Genomic DNA, 14,793 nt, shown 5'->3' on the forward strand with positions numbered 1-14,793 from the left:
CAAATAAAGGCTAACCTCGATAATCAGCCTAAAGAACGCAGACTACAGCAAAACGACTGACTTTGAAAAGGGAATGAACGTCCGGAAGGAGTAGTGGAACTAGCTTGAGATGCTTCTCCGGACCCCTAACTAAAAGCCAGCGAGAACCAGCAGCGGCGTCGACTCCTTTCGAACCGGGATCCTTCCGCAGCCACGCAGCTCGTGGTGTCCTAACCCTCCCGTATCTGATTTTGGACCAAGCACATCAGGGGAGAGTGCGAACGCAGTCCCCCACTACCAGAAATTATGCAGTCGAGATTCCCACATTTGGGGAATTCGCAGGGGTCAGCACAGCCGGAGTGCAATGGCCGAGCCTCGCCCTGGGTGAACCGATTTCGATTTTTAAGAACTTTATTTTCTTTTCACAAAAAAATACAGGACATCACAAATCAGAAAGCTTTACATTAATATACATACTTAAAAAAGTATATATGATCACATCTCATTACATTTTGACACGGTAACAGTGACATAGCAACAATTTTCTTTTTTTCTGGTGCAAATCACATTCTTTACTTAAACTTGATAATGTTTTTCACAGTTTCTTGAGATATTGACCTATGCTCTCTATTTCCCACAGATTTTCTGCTTCCTCCCTCCCTTCTCTCCACAGATCTCTGAGGTAATAGATTTCTCTCAGGTGATGAACAAGGCCAGGCTACCTGCAGCCTTGACTGGAATCTTGATGCCTTTGAACAGCCCCATGTTCCTCACTCTCCACAGGGCATCTTTCCCACTGTTCACCACGGCCCAGATCCTGTCAAACACGTCAGGAGGAAGTTTGACAGGAGAGATGCCGTATATGACGAAAGCAGCAGTCAGGGTAAATTGGGACGAGAGAGCCTGCAACCAATCTTCAAACTGTGCCCAGAAGGCCTTTGCAAAAAAGCAGGACCACAGGAGATGGGATACAGTCTCCTCCTCGCCGCAGCCCACCCTAACGCAGCGAGGGCTGGGGGTGAGGCCCCTACGGTACAAGAAAGTTCGTACCGGTAAGCACTGGTGGACGACACTCCAGGCTAAATCTCTGTGAATGTTGCACAGAAACTTAGAGGATGTGTGTTTCCACACCTTCCTTGTTTGGGCTGATGTTAAAATGCCCACATGGGTCTGCCTATTGTTCTGGGGTGCAACGAAATCTTCCAGTTTTTGGACCCTGACATCTCGGAGGGGAATATGGCCAATTGGGTGAGATCTTAGAAAACTTTTAACTGTCCCATAAATTGCAGGGCATGTGTCAGAGAGTTGGACGTCCAGCTTGGGTCTGACACCCCACACTCTGAACACCTCCCTACCTACCCAGAGCCTGGAAAAATAAGTCCAGGTACGCGCTGCAGGTGCTGTTGCAAAGCCTCTCAGCACAGAGGCCAGGAAAATGCACAGCAGCTTCGTAGCAATATCTGGGACAGACTTTCCCCCTGAGGGTAGCGGCTTGTACATTATTTCCCTTCTGAGTCTTTCCTGCTTCCCACCCCATAGAAATTGAAACATCAATCTCCTCATCACCGCCGCAACACGGTGTGGGATTGGGAAGGTAGAAGCCAGAAAATTCAAGACAGGCAAGAGCTCGGCTTTGATGACCAGCACCTTCCCTGTCATGGTGAGGTCTCGGTTCTTCCATTGCATCAGTTTTTTGTTTAAGATTGGCAATTTGTTCTGCCAATTTACTGTTCCCATCTCTTCTCCAAAATACACCCCCAGGACCTTAATTCTCTTCTCTTGCAGCCTGAGATCATGTCCTTCTTTTGGCTCCCTCCAGTTCTGATAAAAAATCTCACTCTTAGATTTGTTAATTTTTGCGGATGAAGCCAAAGAGAAACGATCACAGCACTGCAGAGCTCTGCTAATTGAGGCATTGTCAGAGAGGAGCAGGGTGACGTCATCCATGTATAGAGATGTCTTTACCTCTCCTCCCCCACTTCCAGGCACTGGTATCCCATTAATGGCCTGATCCTGGCGCAAGGCACAGGCTAAGGGCTCCATAGCCAAAACGCATAACAAGGGGGATAATGGGCAGCCCTGCCTCACCCCTGAACAGACTTCAAAGGGGCGTGATCTATTGCCATTAACCATGACTCTGCTGTTGCTACCTGTGTACAGCAGGTTAATCCACTTTCTCATGATGGGGCCAAACTTCATGTGCTCAAGTCCCGATGTTAAGTACTGCCGGTTTAGGCGGTCAAAGGCCTTTTCTAGGTCTACACCTAAAATGCAAAGAGGGAGGGAGCGATCCTCAGAGTACAGACAGACATCCCTCAACAAGGCCAGGTTGTCGCTCATCAGGCGTCCTGCTATCCCACAAGTCTGTTCTTTCCCTACCAGTGAGGCCACTACATTTTGTAGGTGCAGGAAAAGGGCTTTGGACAGGATCTTAGTGTCCAAGCCTAACAGGCTGAGGGTCTCCAGTTCTTTATGTCATTTTTTGCTCCTTTCTTAAACAAGAGAGAGATAGTGCCTTCCCTTAAGGAGTCAGGCAGCAATTCTGTCTTATAGCTTTCCTCGAATAGGAGCAGTAGCGGATCCTGAAGCAGATCCCAAAAGGTGCAATAAAATTCTTTAGGGAGCCCGTCAGCACCTGGAGTTTTCCCCTTCTGTAAGCTCTCCATCGCCTGTCTCAGCTCTTCTACTGTCAAATCCCTCTCAAGTACTTCCCTATCTTCTTCACTCAAAACGTTTTCTAGCTTTGAGGTAAAAAAATGAATTTCTTCATCCTTTAGCTCTGTAGAGCTGTACAGTCTTGAGTAGAAGGCCTCGGTGCAGGAGAGGATAGCACTCGGCTCTGTTCTCTCTCGTCCCTCCTCATCAACTACACTTTCCATGACAGACTTGGAGCCTACCACTTTCCTGAAAAAGAAGCGAGTACACTTCTCATTTTCTTCCAAGAACTGCACTCTGCCTCTTAACAGCACTCCTCGACTACTTTCTTCGGCTATGCTCCGGATGTCCTTTTTTAAAAGGGTGATATCCTCGAGCACATCGAAGCCACTGTGCAGCATCGTGTAGAGACGCTGCAGCTGCCTCTGTTTCCTGGCTAGCACTCCTCTCCGTCTGGCAGCAGCCTTCCTTCCCTCAGCCATGAAAAATGCCTTTGTCCTCATCTTCACCTCCTCCCACCACTCTCCTACTGACCCGTACAGACACTGCAAGGACAGCCACTGTGATAGTTTCTCCTTGTAGCGGGATACTACCCCCTCGTTCTCTAGCAGCTTTGTGTTGAGTTTCCAGAGGCCTGGGCCAAAGACAGTCCCGCCCTGGAGTTCCACTCTACACCCTAAAGCCTGATGATCTGAGAAGAAGACAGGCTGAAGAGTGACCCCAACAACTTTCACTCTCTCTGAGACAAAGCAATAGTCAATTCTGGAGCTGCTATTCCTCCCTGACCATGTATATCCTGCTGTTGTGGGATATATACATCTATATGTGTCTGAGAGTTTAAAGTCTTGAACTAAGTTTTGCAGGGCCAGTGAGCTGGAATCCAATTTTATCGGAGAGCTAGACTGCCTGTCTGTGTGCTCTAAGATACAATTAAAATCCCCTCCCACTATCACGTCTGTGCTACTTAACAATAGGGGAGAGAGTGCCTTGAGTAGCTCCACCCTTCCTCCCACGTCAGTAGGACAATACACATTGATTAGCCGCAGGTTAACGGTCCCCCATTCCACATCCACACACAGCAACCTGCCATCTATGACCCTCTGAATACTTTTCAATTTGAAAGCCCATCCTTTGAAAAGAATGGCCACGCCAGAGGCTCTGTTGTTATTGTCCCCTGACCAAACAGAAGGCCCTTTATCCCACCTATCTTCAAAGCTTTTATACCTCTCTTGATAGGCTAAAGCACACTCCTGCAACATCAACACATCTCCCTCTCTCTGCTGGAGGTAATCAAAGACACACTGACATTTAACTCCGTCATTGATACCTCTGGTGTTAAGAGAAATTATGTTTAGAGCCATATTACATAAGAAAGTGGAACCAGTCTTTACAAAACACATTTCTCTTCGGTCTCACCTGTTACCTTCTTCTTTTTCTTTTTCTTCTTACCAATTTCCTGCCAGCCATCCTCTGAATGAGCCTTCATCAGGGTGGCAGCAGTAAAAGCGTTCACGGAGTCCATTTCAAGGAAGGGGGTAGAAAGAGGGGTGGAGGGGTTCCAGCTGTCCCCATCGCCATGCTCTCCTTCCTCCTCGCTCGGGGAGAAAACAGAGTCATTTTTCCTTTTCCTCAAGTCCAGCTCCTGGGAGCACTGAGGGGAAAGGGGTGCAGCCGATGCACCAGTCTCCTCTTCCCCCTCACCCACCAGCTGTTGCAGATCCTCCGTGACGGACTGGATGGAGGAGAGGAGGGCATCTGTAGCACTTGCAGAGTCTGAGAAAAGCAGCTCCGCTGAATCCTGGGTATCGTCGCTGGACCCGCTCCACCGGGGGGCCCCACACTGGCCCTCGTTCTGAGGAGCAGGAGTGGGGGAGGGGTCCTCGCTGTTCTCGGGGGTTTTCAAACCCTCGTGCTTGTCTGGTGCAGTCTGCGGTTGTGGGAGCGTAGTGGATTTCTCTTCCACCGGCCCCGGAGCCACAGCAGGACTGATCCTGGCTGGAGGCTGAGACTCTTTGTCCAACAAGGGTTCTTTGTTTGACTTGTTGTTTGCTTTGGCTTTTCGGGCCGGTTTGGCTGAAACAAGCACTGCCTCATCCTTTCTCATTTTGAGTTTATTGGCGTAGGCGTGAGGGCAGTTCTTAAAAACGTGTCCTTCCGAGCCACATAAATTGCACTTTGGCAGCATTGAACAGTCAGAGGCTAAATGTCCCTGTTTGCCACAGGTCTTGCAGCATTTCACAGTGCAGGACGATGCCAGGTGTCCCACAGCACCACAGCGCCGACACACCTTTGGTTGTCCCACATAAAAAACATAGCCATTGCAGGCGCCCAGCCGGATTGTAGAGGGCAGGTGCCTTAAGCCTCCATTTACATTGTCCGGTAGTAAGCGAACCTCGAATTTCCTTGCTCCTGTTTTTATACCGTCAACATCTCTAACCTCAGTTCCATGGTGGACGGTGCAGTACTGGTTAAGCCAGATGTGAATGTCCTCCGTCTTTGCCAGTTCCGAGAACATAACAAAATGCACCGTTTTCCTCTCTCTCTGTGTCAGAGGCTGCAAGTTGATCTTCTCAAGTGCAGGAACTTTCCCTCTTTTTGCCTCAAAGACACCCACGCATTGTTCAAACAGAGGATAGGTAGCAAATACAACCTCAAATGCTTTCTGACCTGGGAGAGCAAAGATGAAATCCAAGTGCCGAGGTTCAAAGCCAAGTTCCTTCTGTAACACTTTTCTGCTGAACTGCATACGATCCATGAAGAGGTCATCCAAAAGCTCAAAATGTACAGCATTCTTGCGGGATCCAAAGGTTGCCATCTCAAACTGCAAAACAAACACTGCTTCCACAAAACAAGAAAACAATCCAACTACTCCAACTACAGGCTGATCAAGGTATCTCCCCTGCCAGGTAAGCCGAGAGCCGCAGGCGATGAGCCCGGAGCTGAACGGGCCCCACTGGCTTGTTTGTAAGGCCAGGTGCATTGCCAACCACGACCGGCAGGGCAGAGGCCTTGAAGGCAGCCTGGGCTCCTGCAGCTGTCCAGCCACGCACTCTGGTTTCTCTTCATCTCGTACAAATCTTTTGCCTTTTACTAAAGATTTCCATGGAGAGGAGCATGAATGAGTTCCATACAATTTTTGTGCTTTCCTGCCTTCGGGTGGGGCGCAACTGGGCTGGTCAAAGAGAGAAAACAAAACCGCTCACAATCGCTCTTATTACGGCGACTGTGGCTGTCTGCTCTGCCAGTCCTCGGTCTCCGCCTGTCTGATTGGCGCTCTTTTCTTTGGGGGGCGGGAAGTGTCCGGCCGCAAATATGAAGCGTTACAGCAACGACATGCCATGAGACGATTGATAACGATTTCCATAGGATCCACGCGGTTGCCTGGCAACCGTCAGCTTTGCGCAGTGGCAGTATCGTAGCCTTTGAGGTTTAGCCGATGCGCGATTATTGCTAGTTGAAAACTTTTCCCAATACCCCGCTTCCGCCGGTTTGCAATACAATTAGCGAAAGCAATTCTTGACAGTCTCGTCAGAGACTGAGCAAGGTGTTTAAAGACAGATTTGGTCATGGTAACATCATGGTAGAAAGAAACAAGCTTGTTACGTCTCAACAGAAACACTCTTTAGCTCTTTCAGCGTTATGCAGAGAACAGCGTCTGTCGAGATCACTTTTGAGTCAGCGCGAAACGCTGTGTGCTGTCAGTTTGATTTCATATTGCTCGTAGCGGCGCCAGGCTTTTGTCTGTCAAACGTTAGGTTGCGCTTCTTCATGCTGCATCGTCGGCATGAGTGGAGCTTTTTAAACGTCTGTACTTACTGCGCCTCATAAGAAATCGTTTGTCCCCGTTCAAAACAGATTGTGCGATGTCCTGCAGCGTTCGCAAAGCAAACCTTTGACAGTTTGAAAGAGGAATTTATTCTGCTTCCTGTGCGTGCAGTAGTTACAAAGTTGAACGTCTTTACACGATCTGCCGCACATCTTACAAACGAGCCAGTGGGGCCCGTTCAGCTCGGGGCTCATCGCCTGCGGCTCACGGCTTGCGAGCGTGCCCAATCCGTGCGATAACTCGGAAAACACCCGGCCACACTGTGCCGGAAACGACGCACTCTGGGAAGCCGCTATGCAAAGCGAGGTCCCAGGATCCCCTGCGGCCGGACACTTCCCGCCCCCCAAAGAAAAGAGCGCCAATCAGACGGCCGGAGACCGAGGACTCGCGGAGCAGACGGCCACAATCACCATTACAAGAGCGATTGCGAACTTGCTTGTTTTCTCTCTTTGACCAGCCCAGCTGCCCGCCACCTGAAAGCAGGGAAGCACAAAAATTGCATGGAACTCATTCATGCTCTTCTCCACAGAAATCTTTAGTAAAAGGCGAAAGATTTGTACGAGATGAAGAGAAACCAGAGTGCGTGGCTGCACAGCTGCAGGAGCCCAGGCCACCTTCAAAGCCTCTGCCCTGCCGGACGTGGTTGGCAATACACCTGGCCTTACAAACGAGCCAGTGGGGCCCGTTCAGCTCCGGGCTCATCGCCTGCGGCTCACGGCTTGCGAGCGTGCCGAATCCGTGCGATAACTCGGAAAACACCCGGCCACACTGTGCCGGAAATGACGCACTCTGGGAAGCCGCTATGCAAAGCGAGGTCCCAAGATCCCCTGCGGCCGGACACTTCCCGCCCCCCAAAGAAAAGAGCGCCAATCAGACGGCCGGAGACCGTGGACTCGCGGAGCAGACTGCCACAATCGCCATAACAAGACCGATTGCGGGCGTTTTTGTTTTCTCTCTTTGACCAGCCAGGCTGCGCCCCACCCGAAGGCAGGGAAGCACAAAAATTGCATGGAACGCATTCATGCTCCTCTCCACGGAAATTTTTAGTAAAAGGCGAAAGATTTGTACGAGATGAAGAGAAACCAGAGTGCGTGGCTGCACAGCTGCAGGAGCCCAGGCCGCCTTCAAAGCCTCTGCGCTGCCGGTCGTGGTTGGCAATGTACCTGGCCTTACAAACTAGCCAGTGGGGCCCGTTCAGCTCCGGGCTCATCGCCTGCGGCTCACGGCTTGCGAGCGTGACCAATCCGTGCGATAACTCGGAAAACACCCGGCCACACTGTGCCGGAAACGACGCACTCTGGGAAGCCGCTATGCAAAGCGAGGTCCCAAGATCCCCTGCGGCCGGACACTTCCCGCCCCCCAAAGAAAAGAGCGCCAATCAGACGGCCGGAGACCGTGGACTCGCGGAGCAGACTGCCACAATCGCCATAACAAGACCGATTGCGAGCGTTTTTGTTTTCTCTCTTTGACCAGCCAGGCTGCGCCCCACCCGAAGGCAGGGAAGCACAAAAATTGCATGGAACTCATTCATGCTCCTCTGCACGGAAATCTTTAGTAAAAGGCGAAAGATTTGTACGAGATGAAGAGAAACCAGAGTGCGTGGCTGCACAGCTGCAGGAGCCCAGGCCGCCTTCAAGGCCTCTGCCCTGCCGGTCGTGGTTGGCAATGCACCTGGCCTTACAAACGAGCCAGTGGGGCCCGTTCAGCTCTGGGCTCATCGCCTGCGGCTCACGGCTTGCGAGCGTGCCGAATCCGTGCGATAACTCGGAAAACACCCGGCCACACTGTGCCGGAAACGACGCACTCTGGGAAGCCGCTATGCAAAGCGAGGTCCCAAGATCCCCTGCGGCCGGACACTTCCCGCCCCCCAAAGAAAAGAGCGCCAATCAGACGGCCGGAGACCGTGGACTCGCGGAGCAGACTGCCACAATCGCCATAACAAGACTGATTGCAGGCGTTTTTGTTTTCTCTCTTTGACCAGCCAGGCTGCGCCCCACCCGAAGGCAGGGAAGCACAAAAATTGCATGGAACGCATTCATGCTCCTCTCCACGGAAATCTTTAGTAAAAGGCAAAAGATTTGTACGAGATGAAGAGAAACCAGAGTGCGTGGCTGCACAGCTGCAGGAGCCCAGGCCGCCTTCAAAGCCTCTGCCCTGACGGTCGTGGTTGGCAATACACCTGGCCTTACAAACGAGCCAGTGGGGCCCGTTCAGCTCCGGGCTCATCGCCTGCGGCTCACGGCTTGCGAGCGTGCCGAATCCGTGCGATAACTCGGAAAACACCCGGCCTCACTGTGCCGGAAACGACGCACTCTGGGAAGCCGCTATGCAAAGCGAGGTCCCAAGATCCCCTGCGGCCGGACACTTCCCGCCCCCCAAAGAAAAACCAATCAGACGGCCGGAGACCGTGGACTCGCGGAGCAGACTGCCACAATCGCCATAACAAGACCGATTGCGAGCGTTTTTGTTTTCTCTCTTTGACCAGCCAGGCTGCGCCCCACCTGAAGGCAGGGAAGCACAAAAATTGCATGGAACTCATTCATGCTCCTCTCCACGGAAATCTTTAGTAAAAGGCGAAAGATTTGTACGAGATGAAGAGAAACCAGAGTGCGTGGCTGCACAGCTGCAGGAGCCCAGGCCGCCTTCAAAGCCTCTGCGCTGCCGGTCGTGGTTGGCAATGCACCTGGCCTTACAAACTAGCCAGTGGGGCCCGTTCAGCTCCGGGCTCATCGCCTGCGGCTCACGGCTTGCGAGCGTGACCAATCCGTGCGATAACTCGGAAAACACCCGGCCACACTGTGCCGGAAACGACGCACTCTGGGAAGCCGCTATGCAGGCAAGGTCCCAAGATCCCCTGCGGCCGGACACTTCCCGCCCCCCAAAGAAAAGAACGCCAATCAGACGGCCGGACCCAACAACCTTGGCGTTATTAGCACCACGCTCTAACCAACTGAGCTAACTGGCCTCGCAACAGTGCCCCTCTCAGTGCTGCAAAAAATCGAACTCAGGGAATTTCTTTTGTCCTCTTTTGAATAGAAAGCCGTGTAATTCAGTGTACGGGCTTTCTTGTGCACTTTCATGGTTCTTGTAACCAAAATCCTACACTGGCCTGAAATGCCCCCCATTTCACAGCATTTTTCAGCTGATTTAAAATGTACCTAAAGGAGAAGCATTTTTGAAGACCATCAATTACCAAGAGCTTTTGTCAAAGGTTTTGGTGGTCATTTTTAATGACCACAGAGCGCTGTGACCTCGGTTTTACATCTCATCCAAAAGACAGCGCCCTCTTACAACACAGCATCTCCGTCACTATACTGGGGCATTGGGACCCGCACAGACCTCAGGGTGAGCGCCCCCCCGCCGGCACCATTAACACCGCTTCCAGCTGGAAGCTTTGTTTTTCCCTGTAGCTCACCCTCATCCGGGTACTGACCTAGCTCACACCCGCTTAGCTTCAGTGGGTTTTCAGTTGCGAGTTGCAAAAGCCACTGCATTGGCTGGGAATCAAAACCAAGCCTCCCGCGTGGCAGGCGAGAATTCTAACACTGAACCACCAATGCTCAATGCCTGTACCTTCAAAAAAGACGGAGGACATTCACACCTGGCTTAACCAGTACTGCACCGTCCACCATGGAACTGAGGTTAGATATGTTGACGGTATAAAAGCAGGAGCAAGGAAATTCGAGGTTCGCTTGCTACCGGACAATATAAATGGAGGCTTAAGGCACCTGCCCTCTACAATCTGGCTGGGCGCCTGCAATGGCTATGTTTTTTATGTGGGACAACCAAAGGTGTGTCGGCGCTGTGGGACACCTGGCATCGCCCTGCACTGTGAAATGCTGCAAGACCTGTGGCAAACAGGGACATTTAGCCTCTGACTGTTCAATGCTGCCAAAGTGCAATTTACTTGGCTTGGAAGGACACGTTTTTATAAACTGCCCTCATGCCTACGCCAATAAACTCAAAATGAGAAAGGATGAGGCAGTGCTTGTTTCAGCCAAACCGGCCCGAAAAGCCAAAGCAAACAACAAGTCAAACAAAGAACCCTTGTTTGATAAAGTCTCAGCCTCCAGCCAGGATCTGCCCTGCTGTGGTTCCGGGGCCGGTGGAAGAGAAATCCACTACGCCCCCACAACAGACTGCACCAGACAAGCACGAGGGTTTGAAAACCCCCGAGAACAGCGAGGACCCCTCCCCCACTCCTGCTCCTCAGAACGAGGGCCAGTGTGGGGCCCCCCGGTGGAGCGGGTCCAGCGACGATACCCAGGATTCAGCGGAGCTGCTTTTCTCAGACTCTGCAAGTGCTACAGATGCCCTCCTCTCCTCCATCCAGTCCATCACAGAGGATCTGCAGCAAATGGTTGGTGAGGGGGAAGAGGAGACTGGTGCATCGGCTGCACCCCTTTCCCCTCAGTGCTCCCAGGAGCTGGACTTGAGGAAAAGGAAAAATGACTCTGTTTTCTCCCCGAGCGAGGAGGAAGGAGAGCATGGCGATGGGAACAGCTGGAACCCCTCCACCCCTCCCTCTACCCCCTTCCTTGAAATGGACTCCGTGAACGCTTTTACTGCTGCCACCCTGATGAAGGCTCATTCAGAGGATGGCTGGCAGGAAATTGGTAAGAAGAAAAAGAAAAAGAAGAAGGGACCAGGTGAGACAGAAGAGAAATGTGTTTTGTAAAGACTGGTTCCACTTTCTTATGTAATATGGCTCTAAACATAATATCTCTTAACACCAGAGGTATCAATGACAGAGTTAAATGCCAGTCTGTCTTTGATTACCTCCAGCAGAGAGAGGGAGATGTGTTGATGTTGCAGGAGTGTGCTTTAGCCTATCAAGAGAGGTATAAAAGCTTTGAAGATAGGTGGGATAAAGGGCCTTCTGTTTGGTCAGGGGACAATAACAACAGAGCCTCTGGCGTGGCCATTCTTTTCAAAGGATGGGCATTCAAATTGAAAAGTATTCAGAGGGTCATAGATGGCAGGTTGCTGTGTGTGGATGTGGAATGGGGGACCATTAACCTGCGGATATTCAATGTGTATTGCCCTACTGACGTGGGAGGAAGGGTGGAGCTACTCAAGGCACTCTCTCACCTATTGTTATGTAGCACAGACGTGATAGTGGGAGGGGATTTTAATTGTATCTTAGAGCACACAGACAGGCAGTCTAGCTCTCTGATAAAATTGGATTCCAGGTCACTGGCCCTGCAAAACTTAGTTCAAGACTTTAAACTCTCAGACACATATAGATGTATATATCCCACAACAGCAGGATATACATGGTCAGGGAGGAATAGCAGCTCCAGAATTGACTATTGCTTTGTCTCAGAGAGAGTGAAAGTTGTTGGGGTCACTCTTCAGCCTGTCTTCTTCTCAGATCATCAGGCTTTAGGTCGTAGAGTGGAACTCCAGGGCTTTGGCCCAGGCATCTGGAAACTCAACACAAAGCTGCTAGAGAACGAGGGGGTAGTATCCTGCTACAAGGAGAAACTATCACAGTGGCTGTCCTTGCAGTGTCTGTACGGGTCAGTAGGAGAGTGGTGGGAGGAGGTGAAGGTGAGGACAAAGGCCTTTTTCATGGCTGAGGGAAGGAAGGCTGCTGCCAGACGGAGAGGAGTGCTAGCCAGGAAACAGAGGCAGCTGCAGCGTCTCTACACGATGATGCACAGTGGCTTCGATGTGCTCGAGGATATCACCCTTTTAAAAAAGGACATCCGGAGCATAGCCGAAGAAAGTAGTCGAGTGCAGTTCTTGGAAGAAAATGAGAAGTGTTCTCGCCTCTTTTTCAGGAAAGTGGAAGGCTCCAAGTCTGTCATGGAAAGTGTAGTTGATGAGGAGGGACGAGAGAGAACAGAGCCGAGTGCAATCCTCTCCTGCACCGAGGCCTTCTACTCAAGACTGTACAGCTCTACAGAGGTAAAGGATGAAGAAATTCATTTTTTTACCTCAAAGCTAGAAAACGTTTTGAGTGAAGAAGATAGGGAAGTACTTGAGAGGGATTTGACAGTAGAAGAGCTGAGACAGGCTATGGAGAGCTTACAGAAGGGGAAAACTCCGGGTGCTGACGGGCTCCCTAAAGAATTTTATTGCACCTTTTGGGATCTGCTTCAGGATCCGCTGCTGCTCCTATTCGAGGAAAGCTATAAGACAGAATTGCTGCCTGACTCCTTAAGAGAAGGCACTATCTCTCTCTTGTTTAAGAAAGGAGCAAAGAATGACATAAAGAACTGGAGACCCCTCAGCCTGTTAGGCGTGGACACTAAGATCCTGTCCAAAGCCCTTTTCCTGCGCCTACAAAATGTAGTGGCCTCACTGGTAGGGAAAGAACAGACTTGTGGGATAGCAGGATGCCTGATGAGCGACAACCTGGCCTTGTTGAGGGATGTCTGTCTGTACTCAGAGGATCGCTCCCTCCCTCTGTGCATTTCAGGTGTAGACCTAGAAAAGGCCTTTGACCGCCTAAACCGGCAGTACTTAACTTCGGTACTTGAGCACATGAAGTTTGGCCCCATCATGAGAAAGTGGATTAACCTGCTGTACACAGGTAGCAACAGCAGAGTAATGGTTAATGGCAATAGATCACGCCCCTTTGAAGTCTGTTGTGAGGCAGGGCTGGCCATTATCCCCCTTGTTATTCGTTTTGGCTATGGAGCCCTTAGCCTGTGCCTTGCGCCAGGATCAGGCCATTAATGGGATACCAGTACCTGGAAGTGGGGGAGGAGAGGTAAAGACATCTCTATACATGGATGACGTCACCCTGCTCCTCTCTGACAATGCCTCAATTAGTAGAGCTCTGCACTGCTGTGATCGGTTCTCTTTGGCTTCCTCTGCAAAAATTAACAAATCAAAGAGCGAGATTTTTTATCAGAACTGGAGGGAGCCAAAAGAAGGACATGATCTCAGGCTGCAAGAGAAGAGAATTAAGGTCCTGGGGGTGTATTTTGGAGAAGAGATGGGAACAGTAAATTGGCAGAACAAATTGCCAATCTTAAACAAAAAACTGATGCAATGGAAGAACCGAGACCTCACCATGACAGGGAAGGTGCTGGTCATCAAAGCCAAGCTCTTGCCTGTCTTGAATTTTCTGGCTTCTACCTTCCCAATCCCACACCGTGTTGCGGCGGTGCTGAGGAGATTGATGTTTCAATTTCTATGGTGTGTGAAGCAGGAAAGACTTAGAAGGGAAATAATGTACAGGCCGCTACCCTCAGGGGGGAAGTCTGTCCCAGATATTGCTACGAAGCTGCTGTGCATTTTCCTGGCCTCTGTGCTGAGAGGCTTTGCAACAGCACCTGCAGCGCGTACCTGGACTTATTTTTCCAGGCTCTGGGTAGGTAGGGAGGTGTTCAGAGTGTGGGGTGTCAGACCCAAGCTGGATGTCCCACTCTCTGACACATGCCCTGCAATTTATGGGACAGTTAAAAGTTTTCTAAGATCTCACACAATTGGCCATATTCCCCTCCGAGATGTCAGCGTCCAAAAACTGGAAGATTTCTTTGCACCCCAGAACAATAGGCAGACCCCTGTGGGCATTTTAACATCAGCCCAAACAAGGAAGGTGTGGAAACACACATCCTCTAAGTTTCTGTGCAACATTCACAGAGATTTAGCCTGGAGTGTCGTCCACCAGTGCTTACCGGTACGAACTTCCTTGTACCGTATGGTCCTCACACCCAGCCCTCGCTGCGTTAGGGTGGGCTGCAGCGAGGAGGAGACTGTGACCCATCTCCTGTGGTCCTGCTTTTTTGCTAAGGCCTTCTGGGCACAGTTTGAAGATTGGTTGCAGGCTCTCTCGCCCCAATTTACCCTGACCGCTGCTTTCGTCATATACGGCATCTCTCCTGTCAAACTTCCTCCTGACGTGTTTGACAGGATCTGGGCCGTGGTGAACAGTGGGAAAGACGCCCTGTGGAGAGTGAGGAACATGGGGCTGTTCAAAGGCATCAAGATCCCAGTCAAGGCTGCAGGTAGCCTGGCCCTGTTCATCACCCGAGAGAACTATTACCTCAGAGATCTGTGGAGAGAAGGGAGGGAGGAAGCAGAAAATCTGTGGGAAATAGAGGGCATAGGTCAATATCTCAAGAAACTGTGAAAAACACTATCATGTTTAAGTAAAGAATGTGATTTGCTTCAGAAAAAAGAAATTGTTGCTATGTAACTCGTACCGTGTCAAAATGTAATAAGATGTGATCATATATACTGTTTTAAGTATGTATATTAATGTAAAGCATTTGTGATGCCCTGTATTTTATTGTGAAAAGGAAATAAAAGTTCTTAAAAATCGAAATCGCTGGAGGAAACAGTCCATCTGGCCATGAAACTCATTTGAACGTCTA

General features: G+C 50.6%; 8 non-coding genes across 8 annotated transcripts; 2 read left to right on the forward strand and 6 right to left on the reverse strand.

Moving 5' to 3' along the window:
* Positions 1-245: 245 nt before the first annotated feature.
* LOC138231925 (U1 spliceosomal RNA) lies at positions 246-415 on the reverse strand. The gene has a single exon (XR_011186885.1). It is a non-coding gene; the product is annotated as a U1 spliceosomal RNA (small nuclear RNA).
* Positions 416-5,680: 5,265 nt separating this feature from the next.
* LOC138232040 (U5 spliceosomal RNA) lies at positions 5,681-5,797 on the forward strand. The gene has a single exon (XR_011186999.1). It is a non-coding gene; the product is annotated as a U5 spliceosomal RNA (small nuclear RNA).
* Positions 5,798-6,027: 230 nt separating this feature from the next.
* Positions 6,028-6,169, forward strand: LOC138232012 (U4 spliceosomal RNA). The gene has a single exon (XR_011186971.1). It is a non-coding gene; the product is annotated as a U4 spliceosomal RNA (small nuclear RNA).
* Positions 6,170-6,928: 759 nt separating this feature from the next.
* Positions 6,929-7,043, reverse strand: LOC138232050 (U5 spliceosomal RNA). The gene has a single exon (XR_011187009.1). It is a non-coding gene; the product is annotated as a U5 spliceosomal RNA (small nuclear RNA).
* A 391-nt stretch (positions 7,044-7,434) lies between these two features.
* LOC138232049 (U5 spliceosomal RNA) lies at positions 7,435-7,551 on the reverse strand. The gene has a single exon (XR_011187008.1). It is a non-coding gene; the product is annotated as a U5 spliceosomal RNA (small nuclear RNA).
* Positions 7,552-7,942: 391 nt separating this feature from the next.
* Positions 7,943-8,059, reverse strand: LOC138232023 (U5 spliceosomal RNA). Its single transcript, XR_011186982.1, has one exon. It is a non-coding gene; the product is annotated as a U5 spliceosomal RNA (small nuclear RNA).
* Positions 8,060-8,450: 391 nt separating this feature from the next.
* LOC138232037 (U5 spliceosomal RNA) lies at positions 8,451-8,567 on the reverse strand. The gene has a single exon (XR_011186996.1). It is a non-coding gene; the product is annotated as a U5 spliceosomal RNA (small nuclear RNA).
* Positions 8,568-8,954: 387 nt separating this feature from the next.
* LOC138232016 (U5 spliceosomal RNA) lies at positions 8,955-9,071 on the reverse strand. The gene has a single exon (XR_011186975.1). It is a non-coding gene; the product is annotated as a U5 spliceosomal RNA (small nuclear RNA).
* Between the last annotated feature and the right edge of the window lie 5,722 nt (positions 9,072-14,793).

The sequence above is a fragment of the Lepisosteus oculatus genome, unplaced genomic scaffold (assembly GCF_040954835.1).
Source record: "Lepisosteus oculatus isolate fLepOcu1 unplaced genomic scaffold, fLepOcu1.hap2 HAP2_SCAFFOLD_62, whole genome shotgun sequence".
Classification (NCBI taxonomy): domain Eukaryota; kingdom Metazoa; phylum Chordata; class Actinopteri; order Semionotiformes; family Lepisosteidae; genus Lepisosteus; species Lepisosteus oculatus.